Raw genomic sequence first — 24967 nt, forward strand, 5'->3', positions numbered from 1 at the left:
AGCAGCCTGCCTGAAAACAAACAGAAAAATCTATGACAAGGCTACAAATTGAAAAGGGAGCAGGGCTGCCACTTGCCTTGAAATTTGTGTCCCAGTCCAGGGCCTAACCAAAGCAGAAAGATGCAGCGTTAGCTAGCTGGTTTTATGTTAGAAAAATTGTTAACACATGGCAGTCATCAAGTAAGAATGGCAGCAACTGTAGTGCTACAAAATACACTATGAGAGGAAAAGATGCATATTTCAGAAACGTGGACTTTGGTGACTGCGCTGTGCTCACTAAACTGGTAGGATGGCTGAATTTGAGGGAAAATGCATGTTAATATGCAAGATGTCCTGCAAACATGAGTAGCTTTGCTGCTGCCTTAGCTTGCTGGCAGAACATTTGCCTACCCTTGTATGCCAGAAACCTAGCGTGTGCCAATAAATTATCTCTTTTTGGATTACCATACAAATAACTTGTTTTGAAGCTGGCTGTTCACTTAGGGAGCATAGTGCCATCCTCCAGATTCAACAATGAAAGCCAACAGGGGATCTACACAAATTAGCACTTTGTGGCCATATCTAGAGATAAAGGTCTATGGGAACAATAGATAAAATCAAATAAATTACATAAACCCCTGAGGTTCCGGAAAAAAACAGACTCAGATTTAACCATTGCCCCCTACTTCTTCACATAAGGAAATTAAAACAGGCCTTTTTATCTGACAGTGAAAAGCATGAACTCCTGAAACCTTAAGATGACAAACCAGCCTAAAAACCAGAATGTAGTTTTCCGCAAGCCAAGTTCTTTGCCTTATCCTCTCCCCAGATACTGCACTTACCTTCAGCTCCCCCCTTCAAGCTGCCAACCTCCTTATACAACCCGTGTCAGGCAGGCACTTCCATCTCACTCTGCCTGATCTTTCAACTATTTTCTTTTTCCATAGTGGGTTTTTTTTTTTCCTGATAATGATTTCTTGTTACCCTCCAAAAGGCATTTGAATCTGTTTTCCCAACTCATACAGCACAATAAATTATCAGGAATTAAATTAGCTATCGAAGGAATAATAGACTTGTTCCTTCAAGGGCTAAATTAGTTTTATCATACTTTATCTGGAAGGGGGAAGGTTTAAAAATGTACTCTTCCAACACGTTTTGTTCTTCATTATGTATACTGAAACCTATCTTCAACAGCCACTCAAAGGCCCAAGGAAAGTCAGCTGCTCAGCACAGATGGCCTTGAACTAAAGGTCAAAGAAAAGAGCATGAAAAACATGAAAGTACTTTAAAACTGTTCTTGCAGACAGCAGTTGCTGGCTGGAATTACCTTTCTGTAGAGGCTTCACTGTCTTTGAAATGTCTTCTCAGTATTACTGCATTCAATTTAATTTTACAAGGATTTGTTTTTTTGGTAAGCTTTGCTTTGTGTTTTAAGTGGGATTTCTGGTATCTCTGAAGAAAGGAAAAAATATTTGCTTCATTGTTGAAGCATGATTAGGAAATATGGATGGCTGAATTAGCTAAGACATTGTATAATATTAAAACAGCCTGGACTCCCCATCATACAATAAAAACTTAACACCAAAAGCCCTCAAAAACAGACTATGAGAACTATTTTTCCCCGTATATAACATCCTGATCCCCACTGGCAGCTGAGTGGATGAAAAAGCTATACTGGACATTACTACATCTAGGAAAAATGCTGGGTAAATACCTATTGTCTAAAGTCCCTCTCAGCTTGTCAACTGATATCTGAGCAAAATAGAGTATATCATTACTTTGACAGTACTGCTTAAACACTGCTCTCAAATCACAGCTTAGTGCTGCGCTCTGTACAGTTTATTTCCAATGCACTCATTAATACAGAGATTATATGAAAACAGAGAACCCTGGTATAACTGGTACTGAATCTAGAACATTTGTAAGAGCCATCAGTTTGTGCCACCAAGCTGAGCAAAGAAGCCTTTTGGGTACAGGATCTTCCCTTACCTGGGTGAGGCTGGACCAGATGACCTCCAGAGGGGTCCATTCCAACCTGAACTATCCTGCGATGTGACATTCATCACAACTTTTCTATCATCACAAGCATTGACACTGAGTTGTCTTGTCCTGACCACTACAATGTATTCCAGCAACAAAATACACCTGTGAGGCAGCCAATCAAACCCAGCTGCCTTTGGTAAGAAAAAAAGACGCTTGATTACAGGAGGAGTGTGAACATGCAGCAACAGGGGCCATTCTCTAACACACACCCAAACTGAGGAATGGAAATATTGATATGGCTTTATTTGAAGTGGAAATTAGTAGGGGGAAACGTAAATTTCATAATTTTGTAGGAAGAAATGGTTAAACAAAGTGCAACAGAAAGAGTTTGTGATAGATATGTGGGGTGCTTTGAGGAGCTGAATGTGCTCAGCTCTACAGTATTTGTTGGCAGCTCAGCATCTCTGCACAGAAATGGCACCTTGTGAGTCTAAAGAGAGACCTTTAAAATGAACATCTAGTTAATTTTAAGAAGCACCATAATAAAGAGATTTTATTCCTTTGGGCATCCTATGAAACAGAATTCTTTGAGGCCTGCAGAAAGCCTTGAAGAATAATTTCCACAACCCAAAAAATTAGCACAAAGAGGGGAAAAAGCACTTTAAGCCCAAGGCCTATGGCCAGCTACCTCAGGTAGGCTCTTTCAGGCATGCTGGACACAACAGACTACACTTTTAGCAAAAAGTCAACAACCGGGAGACCCAGAATGGCTTATGGATGAGAGGAAGAGCAGCAAATTGCACCTGATTATTACTGTCAAAAAGTTCAGTGTTTCTCTGTGAAATCTGTGTTTCTTTTGGCTGTAGTTCATTCCACTGAAAAGAAATCTTTTTATTTTTCTAATTAATTTTAACTTTTGGCAGTTGCACTGTAGTTTGTTGGCCAGGGTTTGGTGGCTGCTCTGCTCTCTACAGTTCTTATTGTTAGATAGTTCAGGTCTTATTATTTTGCCCAAGACAATATTAATTGCTGTGCCAGTTTTCAAGGCTCATACAGACATCTATCTAATAGATAAGCCGCTAATTCTGTGAATATCTGCTCTTCCAATCAATGGGCTTTGTTAAAACAGGATTATACACTGAAATGAATAAAAGGAGATTCTATAGTGGGTAGCTAAAATTAGTACTAAGGGAGTTACAAAGCCCTGTGCTTCAGGAATGAACCACGTACCGGCTGGTGACAGGCAGACTTGCCCTTCACCTATCTCTAGAAAAGGACAAGAGCTAAGCATATCTGAGAAATACTGTTCATTTTCTTTGAAAGATTGCACCTTGGCTCTACTGCAAATAGCATACCATCCATATAGCCGTATCTCAAATTAAAGGGTGCGTCTCCAAGTAAATTAGAAAAACAGTTTGTTTTAAAGAAAGAGATGAATGACAACTTAATTAAAACAACACAAGAAGGCTGGGGAAGGAAGGATGAATTCAGACCAGTCCTAAGGGAACTCCAGTCCTCGCAGAGCTTTGAAAGAAGACATTCAGGTACCATGCATCATCAGCACAAGAATTTCCATTAGTTATTCCCAGGAGGCACAACTCTCCTCAGGTAGATGGCTTCACAAATATACCTCTTTACCACAGCATACTTCCCAAGCACAGAAATCACTCACTCCAAAGTCAGTTTGTATTTAGAAACACAAAGGAACAGAGATTGAATGGGAACACAGCAGCAGTCTGCTTCTGAAAGATTTAAAGTTGCAGCAGACAGAACAAAAGATGTGCCACTTACATAGCATGAAATGCACCTGTTATTTACAGCGCAGTAGCCAAAGAGGGTGTTTCAGCATGCTGTCCCATGTTGGAAAGCAGACAGTACTCTTGGAAAGTAGATAAATGCAAGGAGAGTGTTAACCTTCAGCAATATATAGTCTTTCAAGAAACTTCTTTGTCAGCTGCTTTTCTCCAGCAAAGTCGCATTCAGTAATTAATAACCCAAGCTTTCTGGTCTATGAAAAGGTGTGTAATAATTAGCTTACCTTGTTTAGTACCATGTTGTCTCCTTATTTGTTTCCACTTGTAGGTTGCTGGTTGTCCTCAGACTGTTAGGAAGAACTGAGGCTTCAGCAAATCTGCCGAGGCTGGAGGAGCAAATCACAGTAAGTCCTCTGGGGCAAGCACTTACACAAAATTCAATCTCAAGGATCCCCCGCTTCCCAGCCATTCCATGCACATCCTAGCCCTTCATCTACTCTTTCTTTGGAGGCTCCAAAGTTCAGTTCACCAAGTTTCACCTTGCCAGGCAGAGCCCACAGATGTCTTGGTTCACTGGCTGTAGCTGGCTATGCTTCTTATCTGGGCTTTATTTATACGCCCATCACCCATTCTGCTTTGTAGGAGACTGTTGACCTCTGTCCTCAGCTTCCCAGAGAGCCTAACAAACACCCTTCCCACGTTACGAGGGCTGCCTTATATCTGGAGATAGCTGCATGGGCCCCAGGCCTGGAGGGCAGCATATTTTTTAAGTTACAGGCAGGGGAAGGAGGAGAGGGGGTAACAGGAAGACCAGTAGGAACTGGAATATGAGCACATCAGGAGTCCAGCTCACTTAATGATGGGCCTTACAGCATCCATACTGGACTCCTGCCCTTCAGAGGAATCAGGCAGGTGGAGGAGATATGCTTATAGAGAGAGAAATGGCTTTCATTTATACACAGATGTTTATAATTAGAAACAGAAACTGAGATTTTTGTTTTCTCCTAATATTGTCATGTAATACCTTTCACTATAGTTATTTTTAAAAATACCTAGTTTCTTTCAGAGATGATTATTCGCATACATTTACTAACCAAACCACCCCATCTCCCCCAAACCCTGGTCCTTCTCTCGCATTATGAACTGCCCTATCTAGCTGCACATACTGTCAAGTTGCTTGACATTAAATATGCACACACTTACTATGTCAAAGTAAATTTTGCTGTGAATGTAGATGTTTGGGATATCTGGGGCTTTTATTACTCACCTGGACTTTTTCCTCTGGTACGTACCACAGAAGACATTACCTTTCCAGCCATGTTTATAGTTCTAAACTTGAAGATAACGTGCACTGAGCACTGCATCAGTCACAACGAAGGCACCGCAATACATCTCCTAGACCACCGAGGCATTACCCTGTAAAGCTCCTGCTGAAATGCGCCTCTTTAGCTTTGTTGTAACACCACATTTCCAGCCCTTGCCCAGGCTCAGTCCTCTCTTTCCGGTCTACGCAGTCTTTGGCCATCTGCCCCTCTGGTGTATCCCCACAGCCCAGCTGGTTTCTCTCCAGCACACACCCGCTCCCCAGCCTTTTCCCTGTCAGGCTCCCCAGGCACAAAACCTGCCTCTGCACTGGCCTGTCCCCCTCCTCGGGACTGCAGTTCCCAAATGTCTGGTCTTGGAGGACTAGCACTACTTCACAGTAGTGCAGGCTCGGACCTGTAATAATTTATACTGAGTTTCCAGCAGGGTTGATTAAAAAGAGAGTTCCTTTTTCTTCTCTTGAATTACTCATTACGGCAAGGATATAGAGACCTGTACTTTCTGTTATACCCCCTAGACAGTGCTGTGCAGGACTTAGCAGTGCCACACAATTATACTTGAACTCGGACACCTTTCATCATATAAACTGCTGCCTCGGGGCCCTGTCTGAGCTCATGCATGCTGTGCTAATATTATCCTGCATCCAGCACCCAAACTACTTCAGGCATCTAGGCGTTGCACTGAATCGAGATGTGAAGATCCAGAACTTAAAGGCAGATTTAGGGCAGACTTAATTACGGCCTTTTCAATAACTGGCAGACATCTGTGGTGTAAATAAACCCGACTAGAATAAATGGGAGAAATTTGTCCTGGACTTTTTCTAGCACCTTCAAGCTGACAAATATTAGGCACTGAATATAGTAATTAGGCACTCTGGTACTGTGAGGTTTTTGGTTCAGAGTGCTTGAGTGTGATACTGTCACAGTAAAAAACTTAGGACATTTTTATCTAATCTTTGTGGCATGGGACATGATAAGCACTTTGAGCACTTCCCTCTGTAGAATTAACATCGTATTCCTTTTTCTCTACAGGCACACATCTACCCTTTTGACCTTAAGCTGTGATTTTATAGTTGTATTTGTTGTAATGTTTAAAGGAAGACAATAAAAAAAAAAAGCAGAGGAAAATAGACTGCCAATACTTCAAGTTAGAACCAGTAGTAAAACATTAAGCTGAGTGAAGAAATGCAGCAGGTCTAAGCTCCTTGTTCTTTGTCTTTTAGACATTACTGATTTCAAATGTCCTCCAAGCTGAACACATTCCTCTATAATGTACCCTGATTTAGACATCTGTCCTCACAAAGAATTCTGCCTTTTAAAGATAAAGATAGCTCATACAGAATGAATGTTGTTTGACTGATTTATTTAAACACACTGAACTTCTTGCTCCACCAATAATTTCGTTTTGCCTACATGATACCAAACATACCAAATGGAGTGGTGGACCTGAAGGTGGAACTGGGAGAAACTGCAGGGCAGGACCAGAGACACGAGCAAGGAGAGAACAGCTAGGTCTGGGAGACAATGAAAGGCTTGCAGCAGCCCGAGCAACCAGAGACACCCTGGGCTAGAGTTTCAGGCTCATGGCAAGCATTAGCCCAACATGGTGAAGGTCTTTGCAGCCACAAGAGTGTGACTGAGCTAACACAGAAAAAAAAGCAAGATAAAACCTATGAGAGTAAAGCTCAAAGATGCGTAAATGCTGAGAAAAGGTGAGAGCTAAGTATCGACTGAAAAAGGGCTTGGAGCCCTGAGCACAGATGCAGTCTCTTGTTTGATTTTCCTTGAGTTCAGAAAAATGGAACTTTGTACATTTTACACAGAAAATTAAAATTGCATCAAAGAAACATCTGACTTCATCATCCATGCCTCTTAATAGGAGCATCCTTAAACTGGTTCAGTGCTCAGGTCGTAAAGAGTAATTATAGCAATCTATTAGAAAGAAAACAGACTGTATGTAGAGTAGGAATGGGAAATATATTATGTTAACACATTGTAAAAATAAAATGATCAGTATGAAAAAGGAAAAAAAAAATTGGCTTGGATTTCACTCCCCAAGGCTGACCGCACTGTTTCCTGTAGCCTGACTATTCATGAACTTTCTGGTCATTCCCAATTTGTTACTGTCCATGCTTTGGTCATTACATTTATTTTTATAGCTGCTTTTATCCAAAGCATATGTTGTCAATGGCCTTCTTTCCTTATCTTCAGTGCTTTCAGTTATATAATGTAGCATGGTACCTGGCAATATCAAAGCAAATGTATCTTGGATGATGGATTACAAATGAAAAATGAATGCTCTGGGACATCTTAATAGCTTATTTCCACACATGCTTCCTGCCAATGTGGCTCTGCGTGTCTCATACATGTATCCAAATAGATCAAAACATCGGTCAGTATATTCACTAAATTCATTTTTTCTTTTAGTGCTGATAGCAAGGAAAATCATCAAAAATGCTGAAGGTTCTTTATTGAACAGCAACACTTAAGTGGCAGTGATCGAAAGCTGCCTTACATAGACCAGAAGGTATTTGATTTTAATCAGTCAGGAAGGAAATGGTAAAACAAACGAATATACCCTGATCTTCAAAAAGAGGTTCTCCAGGGAAAAGGGAGAGTGTTCTGCTTCTCAAAGGTTAAAAGCCTCATAGTGCCCTTTTTGGTAACCTGATCCCTGATTTGTGAGTAGTTTCCTTCCTTCCACACAGAAGAATAAAGCTGTGCTTCTGCGGCTTTGAAGTCACTGGAAGTTTTGCTGTTGAATTTAACGCGGGAAGGACTTTGGTAGTCACTTGTGTTCACTGAGGGAAAAAGCAAGCACTGAAAGCACTGCTGTCCTGGCATCACTAATACACAAATACCATGAACAGAAGCCAGGGCAGACAAAAGAAAACTAACCCCCTTCCTGGCCACAGGAACATGCAAGGAGGTCCACGGAGGAAGAGCTAGACTGTCTTCAGCAGCAGCCAAAGCAGAGCCTGCCGTGCAGCGAGACACCAGCAAACTGCCAGAGCACAGCCCTCTGTGCCAGCTGTTCCGTGGTTTATGATGACGCAGCAAGCGCCATGACCTACCACGTCACCCAGATCCTTTCCCACAGCATATTTCAAAGTGTGTGCCAGGCAAATTTCTTACAGATACAGTGACCTGAGAGTTGACAAGGACCTCAGGAAGTTACTTGTGATATCCTTATAACCATTCTGTGCTCCAGCACTAGCAGGCTAAACTCTAGGGAATCGTTGACAAGTTATTTACTCCATATAGGTGTATAAATTTGGGCTTGAGCCATCTGCATTAACATTCATGATGATGAATTACAGGCTTAACTGATCAGCTCTGATTTGCCTCTGATGCACTCTCTCAGCCTGTGAAGCTCAGTGTAAGGAACTTCTAAAGGAAGACATTTTTGCAAGGTCTCCCTTTGCAAGGAAATCCACTGCTTTCCTCTTCACTGTATTCACATCTAATACTGGTGCCGCAATGCACAGTCCTGGAGAAGGATATTGGCTCAAAGTCTTTATTTCCTGGGTGATTTAAATAATTTGGACCAATATGAACATAGGGTGTTTGTGCTTCATATTCTACAAGGTTAATGTGTATATGAGTAAACGGTCTTCTCTGAGATGCTCATCAGTAGTTGATGATTTCTTTTCTGTTACAACTTTCTTTGCTTCCATGACCCATGCACTGTAATACTTACAGATTTTTTTAAACCCTGCTCTGGAATTCCTGGGATCATAATAAATGGATTAAATGAAAAGTCTTGTTTTCTCTCTGTTCATTTAAGGAATCTGTCTTTTGATTTGATATTGCTCACTTTTTGTTTTGTATTGAGAGATTTAGACACAATGAGAAATCAACAGGCAGTTAAAATGAGACTTGGGAACTCAATTCTGAGCTCTATCAGCCTTGGACCTGTCCCATGATGTTAGACAAGACTTTGGGAACACTTTGCTAAATTTTCATGAAATGTCAGGTTTGAAGGAATCTTTGTGAATAATTGGAAATTGATTTCATAATATTTTGATACTGAGCTCACAGGTGGTAGTTATTATTTTAGATTTCAGAGTGCAATCTCAACAGATGAAATCTCAAAAGCTCTAGCAAAATAAAGGCTCTACTTTTGTTCCATTCTTTCCAGATTTTCTTGAAGTCATAGATTAGGTTTAGATTAGACCACTCCATAACATCACTATGGAAAAGCAAGGGAGAAAAAATTAAGAGTAATTTGCTGCAGGCCCATTTTTTCTTGAGTGAAACTGAGTGTAAGTTTGGCAGGAAAAGAAAGTTAGATAGTAATAATCTAATTTAGAAACCAAAATATATATTAATTTATCCTTGGTTTGGCATGAACTTGAGGCCAGTTTCAAAAGGTTCCTGCTGCTGGGGTTTCTAGTTGACCGGTAATGTTGAAACATATCCAGTGTGCTTTCTCAGTCTTATGGCTGTTGTCCAGTCAACCAGCTGGAACCTAATTGCTCTTTTTTCCCAGTTTCCCATGTGACATTGCTGATAGCGAACATCTCATTTAAAGCTCATTGCAGCAAAGTGGCTCAAACATTACCAGTACCTTCTTGCTCCTGGATGCACTTTAAATAAAATCAGCAAGGCTCCCCAGATATTACCTCGTATTTCTCTGGGATTCCAAAGCCAGAACATCAAAATAATGAAAGGAAAAATTATGAGAGTAGAACCAACTTCCTGTCCGGAAAGAATAAATCACTCTCTGTGCTTCTTCCTTGTGACTGACCCAGGACTCACGTCTAAAGAGCAAAGCCTCTGAGCGTGTTCCCAGGAGAGACTCGAAGAGCTCCTAATTACATGTGCAAGAAGTGGGTGGTAGCTTCACTAGGAGCTTGTAAGTGAAATGTCTACCCATGGGACTGGAGCAATTTCCCATCTCAGTCTTACTTTCTAATGCCGAATTCTGGGAAGGGAGCCTAGTCCTCAAGTGCTTTTTGTTGTGATTTGAACATCACTGATTTGAATGTTCCTTAGTGTTTGATACCTTGGGAAAAGACTGTTTTCCTTTCCCGTCTCTAGATGCACAGCCTCACAGCAGTCAGTATTCGGCTGCTCACCGCTGTCTGTCTCTGGCAGGGTCAGTAAGGGTGGTCCTTCAGGCTCTGTTTCCTCTCTGCTTTAGCTCCCTGCCTTGCTTCTGAGGAGATGGTGTTTTCTCACATACATCCTTTGTTTTTACCCTTTCCATTCCCAAACACAACAGTGGGGATTTTATGTTGATTACTCTATTATACTATATCTGGATTGATTTCTAGATCTGAGGTAGACTACTAGCCTCACTCCTCAGAAAGCTTTCAGGTTTTCTGTTCTTATCCTCCCCGCGTGAAAGATTCCTGTTCCTCTGGACCAGTTTGCCATGCTGTACAGCACACAATGTTCTGCTTTTCCTGTTTCAAAGCTCTGGTTGCCTTGTTGCTTCTGTGTAAACCACATCATCTCTCCCTGAATCCGTGAAAGCTTGTTGCTGTGTATTGTTGAACTGTATCCTCTTGATTCTGTAGTATGTTTATGGAGGGGTTTGTCATAGCGCGGTCTGTTCCCATTGCTGGGGTGGACTACACTGACTGGATCTAGTTATCAAACCCTGTGAGCATGTAAATACTGGGAAGGAACTGGCCTGCTTCTATGAATTGCAAGAACGTTTCCTGAGTGTGAGCCCTCAACCTGACATCTCTTTGCAGCAGTCCATTGTCTTTTTCCTTTCACAGCTGTAGAAAATACTTTGAGCCTAGATACTGCTATACATTCAAAATCTTGTGATCTAATTCATGCGATATCATCAACTGTTTTGACTGCTAGGCTGTGGGAGAGGTACAGACAGTCTTAAGGAAGAGCCTGGAAACTTTTCAAGCTGGTCATTTCTCTTGCCTGGATCCAATACAGACATTATACAGAGCTGCCGCGACCTTTCTGCTGATAAGTCATTGCACTGCAGAGCTCTACAGGGCTGAGCAGTCATTACTCCTCCCTGTGTAACTGAACCAAACTGCGCCTGCAGCCAATACACAGCAGAGAATTTATTGATTGTCTCTGGAATTAGGCAATTCTGTTAATTGTCTTCATTTTCCAGGACTCTGTCATTCTTTTCCTGAACCATTAGTGGCACAGCTATTTGTGTGCCAGCATGAGCTGCCCGGAAAAAAAAGCTAAAATTGAGCAGCAAATGAATCAAAGACAAGGACAGATACCTCTCAAAGATAATTGCATTCAGATATCCTGGGGAGCCCTTACAAATCCCTTTTCAGCTTCCACAGCTCTTTTCCCTCATTGTGGCTTTGGTTTGAAGAACCTCTATTAAGAAACAAGACATTCCTAAACAATGCCAGCAATGAGTCAAAAGACTTCTTTCCTTTTTCATGATTTACCTCCCCACTGCTCTCTAGCCATACCAAACTCCCAAGCAAGGACTTTTTGCATTTTTTTTTTATTTCTAAGGGTCAAAATGATTGGGGTGGCTCTGCCTTTCCCATCTACAAAGCGCATTGAAGAGCACTAGGACATTGGTGGGACATAAAGAAGGAAACTGCATAGCCTGTTCTTTTATTCAGTTGTGGGTTTTTTTTTTCCTTTTCTTCGCAGCCCGGACGTTGATCCCTGTACCATTTCCCACAATGAACATGTGATCTGAACTTGGGCATGTTTTAAGTAAATGCAGTGGGAGTCAATAATTGCGAGTTGTTGTCTACATAGAGTTCCTAGACAAGAAAGTCACCCAATATTTTTAATACACCAAACTCATGACACTCAGTATACACATTATGTCTTATTTACATATCATTTATCCATACTTACTTGAAGTCTGTGGTATCACAAACGCATTAAAAAAAAATATTCCTGCTTCAGTATCTCTTTGATCAGAAAAAACCGGTAACTTCCATACACAGGATTTATTGTATCTTTTAAGTGAGGTGGTTCTGGCACAGTTGTGATCCTACAAAAAACCAGTGCTAGAGTATAGTACACATTTTGAAAAAAGCCCTGATATCTGGGGGCGAACAGTCCTCTGGCAGTTTTGGGATACCATCCAGCATTTTCAGATTTGGCAAACTGGAGAATACACTTAAAGAGAGACAAAAGAAAAATAGAAATTGAGATAAATAATCTTGGGAAATGTTGAGAACAAGAGACGCTGATAAAAAACAAATAGTGGATTCAAACATATCCAAAATAGATTTGTATTGTTGAAAATCTTGATATGTCATTTGTTGCAGAATTTATCTGATACAGAGCTAATTAATAATTTTCAGGTTTCACAGTGCTGCAGAAGTTTTATATCCTAGACTCAATAAAGCACTACAAGTATCTGCATTTTTAATAGAGTAGAACCAAACCAGTTGTCTAATGCAAAAGAGAGGACACAGTGTTAGCCTAGACTGAATTTCCTAGACTGCTGAAAAGCAAAGATTCAGACTGCAAGAAGTGCAACTCAACTTTTATCCTTCTGTGATAGAGAAACCAGGCTCTCTGCAAAGCTTTTTGCACTTCTGTTTCTCCCAAAGAAAAGAAGTCCCCATTTTGTGGGCACGATGCCAACCGAAATGAATGGCTCTAGCTCCTAATATACTGTCCCTTTTAAACAGCACATCAGTGTCTCTAACTTCAGTCATGAAGACTGCCGTTTTCCTCTCCAGAAGAGTTTGATGGAGCCGTAGCCCCCCCTAAGCATCACAGAGGGTGTTAACCCACATGCTACGGCATTTGCTCCTGTGCCTTTTGAGGTGGGCGTGGAGTCCACTGCTCAATCTCGGCATGTAACTCAGGGCTTTACCTATGCTTGAAAATGGTTCATTCTGTCTTCCAACACTGGCGGTGAAAGTAATACCAGAGTTATCTATATGTAATTGCCTTAAGAACTGGTAGGATTGGAAGCAGAAACATAATTAGTAATTGTTAAAAAAATGTTTTTCAGCTTTTCTTCTCCTGAACCTTTTGAAATGTAAATAAAATGTGAAATCCATTATTTTAAATTTACTTTTTAACTTTCACTTTTATATCTACCTATCTACCTTTAGAAAGCATAAGTGTCACCATCACACTGTCAAAGGGATGCTTACTAGACTGAATGAAAAAGCCTACTGGAAACTCAGAAAGGTTTTCATTAAACACTTTCTTTTAAACTTCTCTTTTTTTTTTCCCCCTCCCGGGAAGAGAAGACTTCTTAGACACATGCTGTAAGGTTTATCTCAAAAATATCAGCGATGCCTTCTGTTGATGCCTGACGCGACTCTGTGTTTGTAGTGGTGAAAAACACGCAACCATGCGGATTTCTGAAGAGTTCAGAAGGAACATGCTTCATTCCCCTTTCTGACCTGTGTGCAATTTTTTTCCTGGCAACAGGGGTTTGGAGTCAAAGCAACTGGGGAAGAATGGAATAGGGGTGCGAGTGTCAAAACATGCGTGAGACCTAGAATAAATTGTCTTCCCCTGAATTCTCTACTCTATCTTGGATTTGAATATTCATTTCCAGTGTCCAAGGCAGCTCTGTTAAGCGTACACTACGCTGCACTGCCTGCAACATATACCTACACCGAGTGGGGTGTTCAAGGCAGTGCAACTTCCACAGTGCTGCCACAGAGGGAGGAGAGAATCCAGAAAAATCAAATGAAGGTAACTCAGTTTTCTCTTGCTTTAGCTCCCATCTTTCAACACATCCTTCTGATTCCATCTCTGACTTGTAATGCAATTTAGACTCCTTTCAGAATACACGAGGGAAGCAATGAGACTGAAGAGAGTTTGAGTAATAAGTAGTTTCTATTAATAAAAGGGAATCTAATTTATCTGCCCTAGTCACTGTCTCTAAACTTGATCCATGGACTTAGTTCCGTTCAAGAACTGCTAGTCATGTCATTACAAAAGCTGTTTCTGAATATTTTGTGGGTATTCTCAGATACTGGCTCACCGGTCCATGTTCCTGGAGCATTTATGATAGTTGAGACTATGGGAAAATAAAAAGATTGCTCGGGAGAGTTTGTTGTATTTGAGATCCTATTCCTTTTGAACTCTCTTACAATCATTTCTTTGTATTGTTCAACTTTTGTTGGCTATGAGATGGTAAGACTTACACTTGTCTGTATCTTTCTTGAAATTCACAGGGATTCCTCTTGAGTATAAGGGATTCAAGTGGAGTATGTCTGAAGTCTGATATTCCACTTAGTGTCATAATGTTATTTTCAGCGAGTGATAAGTGCTGAATCTGAGGTATCTTTGGCAGCTGTTTGAAGGATGTAAAGTGGTTTTTACTGACATTTAGTTCTCTGCATCTGTAAAGTATAAAGCATATAACGTCACTGATCACATCTGCAATATTATATACCTGTAAGCCAACACAGGGATGGCTCTTCACGTAGTCGAAGTCATGGCAACTTAGAGCTTCCAATGAGAGATACAAGAATTTGATTCCTCGAGACCTGCTTTCACACTAGTTTTACATTTGTGTTATTTTTGCCTAGCCATGGACTGCAAGATCAGATCCCTACACTTTATACTCTCAGCTTTCTTTATATTGTACAATGGATACATCATTATTGTTGTTCTCAATATTACAGCTTTCCACATACCTAGACATACGACAACATTGTAGCAATAGATGGATTGTAAAAATATAGTTGTCATGGTCACACCCGGCCTCTCTGTTTGGGTTATGTTCCACCATCTCTTCATATACATTCCTTCAGTTTTCAACAACTTTCCCTTTTAGCAAAAATATCACTGAACGTGATGAGACTTACGAATTATCCACCAGGAGTAAAGGAGACATCACCTGACCTCCTTATGGAGTATTTTCAACTTGGGAATGACATGAACTCAGAATAGCAATATACTGATGAATTCTCAATATAATACCCCCCAAAATATCATAATTTGGCCGTTCTCAAGAGTCAGCTCCAGCTATTACTTAGGTAAATAATAGTTTTGATTTCTATGATATTACATAAAAATAAAAACAGGACATTTTGTCTACCTTGGCAATCTTAGGGCACTTAGGTCTGTCAAAGAATTGTCCACCAACCAAAGTTTTTCCACCCGAATTAATCTTTGGAGAATCCTTTTGAAGTTTTCCAGCTGGTAAAGATCACCCAGGTCCTGAAATGAAAGGTTCAACTCCTGGGAAGGGAAAAATAAGAGAAATCACCTATTTTTTTTTTCTCGCTTTCTGATATAACTCGTTTTTAATGATATAACTATAACATTAAATCTCTTCAACGTCAGAATTAGTTAAAAGGTGAATCTGTTTTATTATGCTGTTCTTATACCAATTTGTGGTGCCAATTGCCAAATTCACCTTAGAATCATGGTGACGCACTGCATAATTCCTTGAAAGTAAAGAAGAAAGAAACCATCTCTTGAGCGTGTGAATCTTACTGCCCAGCCCCTTCTTCTTCTTGAGTGAGCATGCCTGTGTGTATGCTTTGGGTGGAGAAAGCAGGACTAAGTGATTGTGGCTTATTGGTTTGGCCTCTAAATTAACCTGGAAAAAAAATGCTGTGCAGTAGCCAGGTATCAATATTCCCCAGTGTTCATGCATAGGGAGAGGCATGATCCAGAGCACTGGATCTCAGTGTTAGATGAAGTTACTACCTGATCTTAGGGAGGTTATAACTTACTGCTGATCAGAACCAGCAGTAACGTAGTACCTCCAGCCAAAAGAACTGCTCAGGCTGGTATGAGGAGAGAGTGGAAGAGCTAAAATTAAACTGCTCCATTCTCTAACCATTCATTTACCATCAGGCACTAAGCAGGCAAAGAACGTCACTAGTTCTATATGCCCAAGCACAAATGAAGCCCTGTCACAACGCAGGAGTTTTTACTCTTTGCACAGGGTCAGAACCCAAATTGTGATATATTCCAGTGCTTCTTCCAGCTTGCAAAAACCTTCTGGTTTACAATGTCATGGTGCCAACCTGAGCTTTAAAACTGCCAACTGCAAGGAGCAGCTGGCACATTATTATTTGGCTTATTTACTACTACCGTACAAAGAGTTAATGAGAATGTTTTACAGCACAGTTTTCCCAGTTCTCTTGCAGTTTCTTTTGCCACTTCTCTGTGTCAGTTACTTGTTTTCTTTTTTTCAAAGTATGTTCTTCTCCTCTGAAAAATTGCTCCTCTTCTGAGGGCCCTAGTCAGAAAAAAAGATTTGCAATAGTGGATGTGATATAGAACTGGCACTTAGTTACTTGCTGAAAGATTATGTATATGGCTGGGAAGATATCTGAAATGAAGAAATATATATAATATTATAGGTGCGTAGGTTTCCACGCTTCTAAGGTGTAAATTAACATGAAGATTTTTCTACCATTTCTGGGCTCATAATTCAGCAAGCCATCTAAGGTCGTGATCATTTAGTACATGGTTAGTAAATGACATTTCTTCTACAGCTCAGAATAAAAGCTTTTTCTAAATGGTTGAGCATAAGCATCTGAGTTCTAAAATACTGTTTCTATATATTCTTTCACATGCTATGAGTTTATATAGCGGTTACGTACTTATACTTTAACTGTCCTGGGCAAGGCATATGTTTGTAACTTCCAGTCCACTGACAACAACTGCAACTGAGATTAATAGCCATACTCAAAACCTCATTTGTATTAAGAATGACACATGGGGAAGACTTAAAGTCAATGGGTCTACTGAAATGCTTGAAGCTATGCACATCTTCAAATTCCTAACTAAAGCAAGGACAGTGTGGAATTTTTCCACTGTTTAGTCCCAAACATGCAAACACTGGATTTTAAAATCCACCTTTCATTCCTCATTCTTGAGTGTGTCTATAGATTGTAATTGGGCCAATTCAGTCTTAAAATAAAATATATATGCCACTGTATGCAGGACTGGATTTCACTCTCGTTTTCTTGTTTGGCATCTTGCTATTGCATTCTGAACAATATTTAAATGTTAATGAAGTTTTGAGAGAAGTAATCAACACCACATTAATACTAAAAATTTTCAAATTACAGTTCTGGCTTTTGTTTCCCATTTTCAAAATTACAAAGGGTATTTTCCTAGTGATGAAAAAAAGTAAACATGTACAATATGCGATGAAATCCTGCCCCTTTTCAAAACAATGGCAAGCTCCATGATTTAAGCTCATAACATTTAAGGACATACTGTTTGAGTAAATAGAGTTAAGGCTTAAACGTGAATATGTCTTTTTGATCTTCACCTTCTCTCACTCTGGGGCAATGAAGCTGATTTCCTTGAACATCATGTTCTTCTATGTCACACCAGCCGAGATACTTGAAGGAATCAGAAGGAAGCTTAAAAAAAGCAAAATAAAGATATAAAAGTTTCAGTTCAGGTTTTTCAGTTTCTGGCATTGTGTTTTCTCATATTTCTGGCCTTATTACAGTAGAAATAGTATTCATACGTGTTTACAACGTCTTCTGCCTTAACACCATCTGGTGAATAGCAAAATGATGTGAGGATATGATGGCATCCATTTGTGTATGCGTATGCATGTAAACACATTTCTGGACAAGCTTTCATACAATATATCCTGAATGCAACTGAGGCACCAAAACCTAAATACAGAAAATCTGCCGCTGCAGTTGAGAATATGAGGTTTCTGCCCATTTTGCTGTTCCACTAAAACATGTTCTACAATTTCCAGGGCTTCAGTCTCCCAGGAGGGAGCAAGGAACAAAGTCTCTAACTCTGCCTGTAGCGTTTGGAGTAGGTGTGATTTGTGTCATGCCCAACAGACACAGCACCATGATAGCCTACAGTGGGGGAACCTCTCAGTGCAATGCAACTTGATTATTTGCTCAAAATTCCAGCATTTCTTTCACTGGAAGCCATGATGGTGGAGTTGAAGGGGGAGGAGAGATGGAGCATGCACCTCTGACTTGTCCCCTCCAGTTAGAGCTGAGCTATACGCACATCCAGAAGCTGGTAAATGCTGTGGGGATTCATAGTTTAGGTGTAAACAGCCCCTTCTGGTTTACTTCTATGAATTGGCTTAGATATTGGAGAGAGATATTCTCACAGAATATCTGTACTGTCACCTTTCATAGCACTCCTGGTTATGACATTTTATAGCAAATGTACACAGCCTCTTCAGGATTTATTATATACTTGCCCATTGCATCCAGTTGTGTGCATAGTGCTCAAAGGCTTCCTGGGCCACTGAGTCAAATCCTTTGCCACTGCTGACACCACATCATATAATCTTATTTATAATCATCTGATCTAGCTTTGGAAGATAAAAGGAGGCAAAACATAATCGGCTTCAAAGCTGAAGAAGAGATTTCAGCCTTTGTCAGTGTCTCTCTTCTATAAACTTGTAATCAGACTGATAAGCCAAACACTTACTGGGGAAGGTAGCCCAGAATCGCAATTCTGCCTGATGAATCCTCTGTCTTGTGATAAAACCAGTGGAATAGTGGGTGTATCGCTTAGGACGGAGCAGCAGGATGAATAGGATTTACAGAATTTTTGATTGCTTGTAGTCAGACCTGAGGAACTAGAGAGGAGATGTTAAACAAGTAATCAATTCTGTTCAGAGAAATGCAAACTATTTTATAATAGCAGAAAATACAGAGCAGCAAGGGGTAGGACTTACCACCAGACAATAGCCACATGATCCTGAGCTCAAACCATAGGTAGGACAATCCCTTCCAGTCCCTTAATGGGACCTCTCACCTAAGTACCCTTTATTTACAACATACGAGGCTTTCACAGATATGTCCAAACATTAGAAAGAGGAACTTACTGGCAGTTTGTTAGAAAAACTCAATCTTGGACAAACTTAAGAACTGAACTTGTTCAATAGCATGATACGTCTGCTTCTGTCCTGTATAGCCCTGCTTTTATGGATCCAGGTTTTGTGAAAAGATGCCTCAACTGCATATTTATTTTAATCCCTTGAGTATGTTTTAGTAGAATATCAAGGCCCCAAAGAAGAGTTGAGCTTTGTTCAATAGAGTCTTGAAGTCATGTGCTTCTGTGCTTTGCTAGTTCATTGCCTAAGAACACATTCAAAAGTACATTTTATATACCCCAAATAATGCAACTTCTCCAATTGTGCTTCAGACAGATTGAATAATTTGCAGACTGGCAGCTGCAATTTAGAAATTTACCGTGGAACACTTCAAAAAAACTTTTAACTTAGTAAGTGTGTGCATACAGCACTATAATTTGACTTTTACTGTACAAGCTCAGTGAGAGCTTGCCAGAAAGTATCAGCTGTCAGTAAGCATCATTAAAACAATTACAGTCAGGAGCAGAAATGGAGAATAAAAATGCAGCTTTAAAATGGTCTAGTGAGGATGGTAATGAAAGTTTCATATTGAGTGTAACAGACAAGCTAAATAGAACATCAGTTAAAACTTACGATTACAGATTATTGGCAAATAATCATGAAGAGACGTATTTTGTTGACCTTACTAAGATTATTTTGCCTTTTTTAAACATCATCAAAACCCAATATTGCATCTTTGCTGGCTTTTGCTTAAAAGTGCATACAGACTGCACAGAACAGTACTGACATATGGAACTACTCCTCCCTTCATGCTTTATGCTTTTTTTTTAATGGGATCAAACCAGCCACAATAAACCATAGATGACTTAAAGGAAGCTGAGCAAGCTCACCATTTCTGAAAATAACAACTATTTACTTAAGTATTTTTAGAGGTCATCTTGAGGCAAACAGACCATTTTCATGTGTATGTGCTGCTACAGATCAGCAGGCATTCACACACAGAGCAACCCTGTGACAAGAGGATTAACATTTGGTCAATATTAAAAAAAAAGAGAAAAAAAAAAGTGCTGGGAACTCTTGCTTAGCCCTATCTTGGTATTTGTTTTGCTTCTGCTTCCTTGTATATTAAATGAGGTACCAGAGAAGTATGTAGAAATTCTTTTATATTTAAGAAAAAGATCTATTATTATTCTCAGTTTTGGAAGCAATTTGTTAGGATGCATTCAAATGACTATTTATAACTGCAAGACTTTTGAAAACCTACCTTCCTCTCAGCTAGATACTACCTCCTCTGCTGAGACATGAATATAGACTCCTAGTCCCTTGAAATGTGGGATAAAACATTTTAGCTGTACCATTTAAAGTGATATCTATACTGATCTTTTGGCAGAAACCCACTCACAAAATTCTGTATCGCTGATAGAAAATAAAACATAAAGTTCCAGAATCAGTATGGGATAGATAAGACTTCTCCGATCAGGTGGGTAGTGAGATTTCTATTGGAAAGAGTGACAGAAGGAAGCGTTTTTCATCTCAAAACTGCCTGAGTTTAATAAGCACCAGCTGGACCCTAACATTATGTCAAAGAAGATTTTTCTGAAGGAGCAAGTGCAACATTGCTTTTCTTTCCCTTGCTTTGTTTTCCTTACTATTTTGCTGCAAAATTGATGCAAAAGAAATGGCAATGAATGAGGCAGGATGCAATTCCAAACAATTACAGATCACACAATACATGAAAGTAACAAAATTTTCTGCCTTGATTGTGAGGCCCTTCGGCTGGATATGAATCTCCAATGACACCTCTGGGAGCAGCACACTAGATTATGTCAAGCATTAGGGGGAAAAAAATTAGATTCATGATGTCTGTCCAGGCTGAGTCATTTCCTCTCACTTTGCCTGCAGTGAGAAATTGGCGGTTATCATAAATCATAGACCTAAATTCTTATGAGAGAGGAATTAATTTCACTAATGGAAACCCTCTGTGGCAATAGCTTTCCTCTATTCTCTCTCTTCTTGGGGTGGGGGGATATCTATGATGTCTTTTAAGCAGAGATATTTCACTATATTTTAAGAATCCTGTAAGAGAGGATTGGAAAGGAAACTTAAAACCGTAAGGGGGAAAAAATCTTGTGTGACCAACTTCTAATTTCTGAGGCTGGCCCTCAGTCTAGTTGTTCATACCATGGCTACAGCTTTGCCACTGATAAATCCATGTACAAAATTTCAGAATACTCAAGTCATCATTAAACATCTAAAACCTCCATCTGGTTAAAGTATTATTTCTCCCACCTAGCTGGAGTTGCCAGCCTGCAAAGCCAGGCTTAGCAAATTTTCTTGGCTCCCTCTACAGTCAGTGGAGACAAGTGGGTATGTCCAGGTACCCACTTACTCAACCCAGCCTCGATGCCTATTATTTTCAGCTGGAGAGAACCACAGTCCACACTGTCTACATGAGGAGCCCACAGGCTTCCCTGAGAGTGGACACAACCTCAAGGCATCTGAAGTTTGATGAGGAAGATCCCACTTGAAGTGCCTAAAGGGTGCTTTGAAATAGCAGGACTTCTGATCAGTTCAAAAAAACCTCAGGGAAATCCTTCTGTTCCGTGTAGCATCATTGAAATATATAAAATAGCCATTTCATCTAAATAATTAAACAAACAAACAAAAAAATTGTACAAAGCAATTCTTCGCTAGCACCTTGAAATCGAGAGTGCTGCATATGAGCTGAATAAGAGGTAGCATGGACTGTGGGGGTAAGTGAAAGTACTCATGACTAACCCAATATATTTTATGCTTTTTCCTCAGTGGAAGTCCCAGTGGAGAATTAAGTGGCTGAAATATTTTGTAAACTGGAAGGAATGAGTACAGGACAGCTACTGCATTTTTCAAAACACGATTTATGAGATATCAGGCCATATCTTGAAAAATCATGCACTCCTATAGAGTTCACTGTTAAAAGTCACACATTATCAAGATGTCAGTGTCAGTCGTGTGTCCGTGAAATGGGTCTGCTTCTCCTCCCACTTGCATCTTGGCAAAATTTTCATAGGCAACAAAATGCTGTAAATTTTCTAACTGCAGTGCAAGTACATTTGAGTCCAGCTGACTTTAAGGGTAGAATATATTAAAAGCCCATTAAATACTTTGAAGAGCGATAGCTGAGCTACTTCTGAAACTACACCAGTGAAAGATATTCTGGGTGAAAAACATTTCTCCTGTGTATTATTTTAGCTATTTGGCTGTTAAGAAAAGACTGTCAGTCAAAAGACTCCTTCCTCCTGATATAACTGGCAGCCTCAATAAACAAACATTTTAGACTCTACAGCACAGGTTCAGCTTTGCCTCATGGAAAATGGCAAATGGAAAGCTCAGTGGAAGAGGAGTAAGGATAAAGGTTATAAGCAAACTCTTGCAATTGGGATTTGAAAGGCTTTTGTCGCAGTGTTTTGAGCAGTTTTGGGGTCTGGTCTAGCTTCCAGTAGTCTTACCCCCAGCTACTTTTCATGAATCAGCAGCCTTGAGCAGGCTTAGCTTTCACTGAACCATGGCTGCTTTCCCCGTAGATCTGAAATGCCCTTGATAAAAGATTTGGGAACAAGTAGTAGGGCTATTTATACTACCTCTTCACATATTCAGAGTCAGAATTCCTACAGCTACAGCTTCACACCGCAGAACATATATGACGGAAAGGCCCGTGCCCCCATGCAGTTGATCTCAGTGGAAGTCTGGTCACATTGCTATTTAACAGCAAAGTGCTCCAAGCTCCTTCAGTCCTGCTACTAAGGAATTGAAAAACACGGACCATTCTAAAGGAACCAAATCTAATGTATTTTAAGATCATCTTTAAAAAAAAGAAAAAAAAAACCCACAAATAAACTAAGAAAAGGGCGATAAATCCTCCCAAAGTGAAGAGTTCTTATATCTAGGTCAGAGCTGCTGGTTTTGTATAGGCTCTAAGAGAGCATGTTATGGATCTGTCCAAACCACTTGCACAAATAGCTGTTTGCTTGCATGATACAAACACCCAGTTATTTACGTTGTCTCAGTCAATTGCACATGCCAAAGCAGATCAACATAAATGAACTGCAGGGTCAACTTACAAATGCAATTTGTATAGGTATTTAAAAGACAGCAAACTCAGAATTCAGCCTGTGCTTTGTTCAAAATGCACACAATTTACTGCTACGTAGCAGCTGTTGCTTGTATGCAAACATTTACTATGAGAACTCTGAACTTAGAATAGTAGAGGACTGGGACATAGTGCTTCCATGCTCTATCACCTTTCAATTATTTTTTATAGGAGTTTTATGAGACATTATGCAACATTTTGAAGCAGTTATTTTGAGCATAATTTAGTGACAAACACACCTGTAAGTTATGGTTACAATGCATTCTTGCTGTTAGCTGTATCATCAATTATCTTGCTTTATGCATCATAAAATTGCCCCCCAAAAAGACATAATTAACATAATTAGGTCTTATCACCATAATTATACATTCCTCGCATATTAACTAACATTCCATGCAGCTCTTCATGGATCTAACTTGCAACCATACAAATTCCATATCTCAATCAGTGTGCCTTTCAGACATTTTTACAACAAATTATACATTTTGTTGAGACACCTTTTGTCTTTCAGTAATCAGCCAATGACACCAAGAAAAATCCCATTTTTCTTCCTGTTTTCACTGCACAACAACCTCCAACAGCAATACAGGTTGGTACATTTTAAAAAGATACTCAATCCTGTAACACTATCTCTGTTGTCGAAGCAAGTCAAGCCAGCTGTGCAATGACTACAGTTGCTTCTCTTCTTTCACCCTCCTACCTTTCAGACATGTCTTGCTGTTGCATAAAATCCTCACAGCTTGCATAAGGCTATTTGTCTACAGTCAAAGCTTATCTTCCCATCTTTGCCCCTGCATAGAGAGGTAGTTCTACATCCTCTGAAGAGAGGTAACCTGCAAGGATCCTGGCTGGGGCTGTACGGATTCACTGTCTCCAAGGAAACACTGTCACTTCGCAACGCAGTCACGTTAGGAGGTATTGTTACCGGTCTCTTAAGCACATCAAACAAATCCCTCTGCTGACCTAGCTGGTATCAATGAACTGTCTTTCCAGAAGGTGGCTAAAGATAGGTTGGTGATACCTGTAGCAAGATATGTGATCATCCAGACGAATCTCTGGTGAGCTCACTCCAGCGACTTCACTTTTCTGAATTGCTTTCACAGTTTTGCCCACTTGAAGTTCATCTTTTCTTTGCTTGAAAGATCCCCTGCTTCATTAATGGCTGTTAAATGCCTTATTAATTTATGCAAGAACTTTGGATGAAAAGAAAACAGATACTTAAAAAGTCTCATATTTTATGTAACATTCATGAAAGTTCTTCATGAGCATCTCTTCACTCTGTTGAATGTCCTTGCCTCATTTGAACGTGCTCAGCCATTTTATAAACAATCTTCCAGGCTTCCTTCTTCGAGTTTGCATCTGAGAATGCAAACAAGAGACTCTTCTCTTGGTGGGAAATGACAGCTCAGTTTTGTGTCTATTTTTATACTATATTTTTCTTAAAACAGAAAAGCTATAGGTTCTGAGAATAAGTCTAGTGAAGATATTCACTTCAAAATGTGTTTGATATAAAGTTTGTTTGGTTCACTCAGACAAAGTGTAGACTCTGGCAATGTGCCACTGATGGAATTGCAGCAGCCCAATAGTGTTACGGGCATTGGCTAGTCCCTGCTGAAGTTTACAGATGGCTTTTAAACTCTAACAGTAGTTACGGGAACCAAGTTTCAGTGCTGTGCTGTGTAAGGTTATAATAGAGCACTCAATCATGCCCTATTGATCTGCATCTCCCACATTACAGGCACAGTTCCTTCTTCACTTGAGCTCCTAGGCTCCATACTGAAAGAAGAGGGGATAAATAGATTAAGATCAATGTGGAAAAAAGTACACAGTAAACCCCTCTGCCCAGGGATATTCAGCTGGAAATACCATATAGTCATAAACCTCTATGGTTCAGATTTCCTACCTTTCAATTTCTTCACAGAAAAATTATTCCCTATCCTCCCTTTCCTTCAGATTTCTCTTTTCTCTTCTTCTTGGTCGTAATAAAGGCTGATCATTATAAAATCTTTCTGTGTAGAAAGGCATGTGCTTTCCCCAACAGTGACTGGTCTCTAAAACATTCTCTTAGAAATTCTGCTGG

General features: G+C 39.9%; 1 long non-coding RNA gene across 1 annotated transcript in view; it reads right to left on the reverse strand.

Annotated features, from left to right (window-relative positions):
* Positions 1 to 3819, reverse strand: part of LOC143161923 (uncharacterized) — a 38171-nt gene extending 34352 nt beyond the window's left edge. The window contains exon 1 of the long non-coding RNA XR_012995614.1: positions 3754 to 3819. This is a non-coding gene — a long non-coding RNA (uncharacterized LOC143161923). The remainder of the gene's footprint in view (positions 1 to 3753) is intronic.
* Between the last annotated feature and the right edge of the window lie 21148 nt (positions 3820 to 24967).

Source organism: Aptenodytes patagonicus, chromosome 6 (assembly GCF_965638725.1).
Source record: "Aptenodytes patagonicus chromosome 6, bAptPat1.pri.cur, whole genome shotgun sequence".
Lineage (NCBI taxonomy): Eukaryota > Metazoa > Chordata > Aves > Sphenisciformes > Spheniscidae > Aptenodytes > Aptenodytes patagonicus.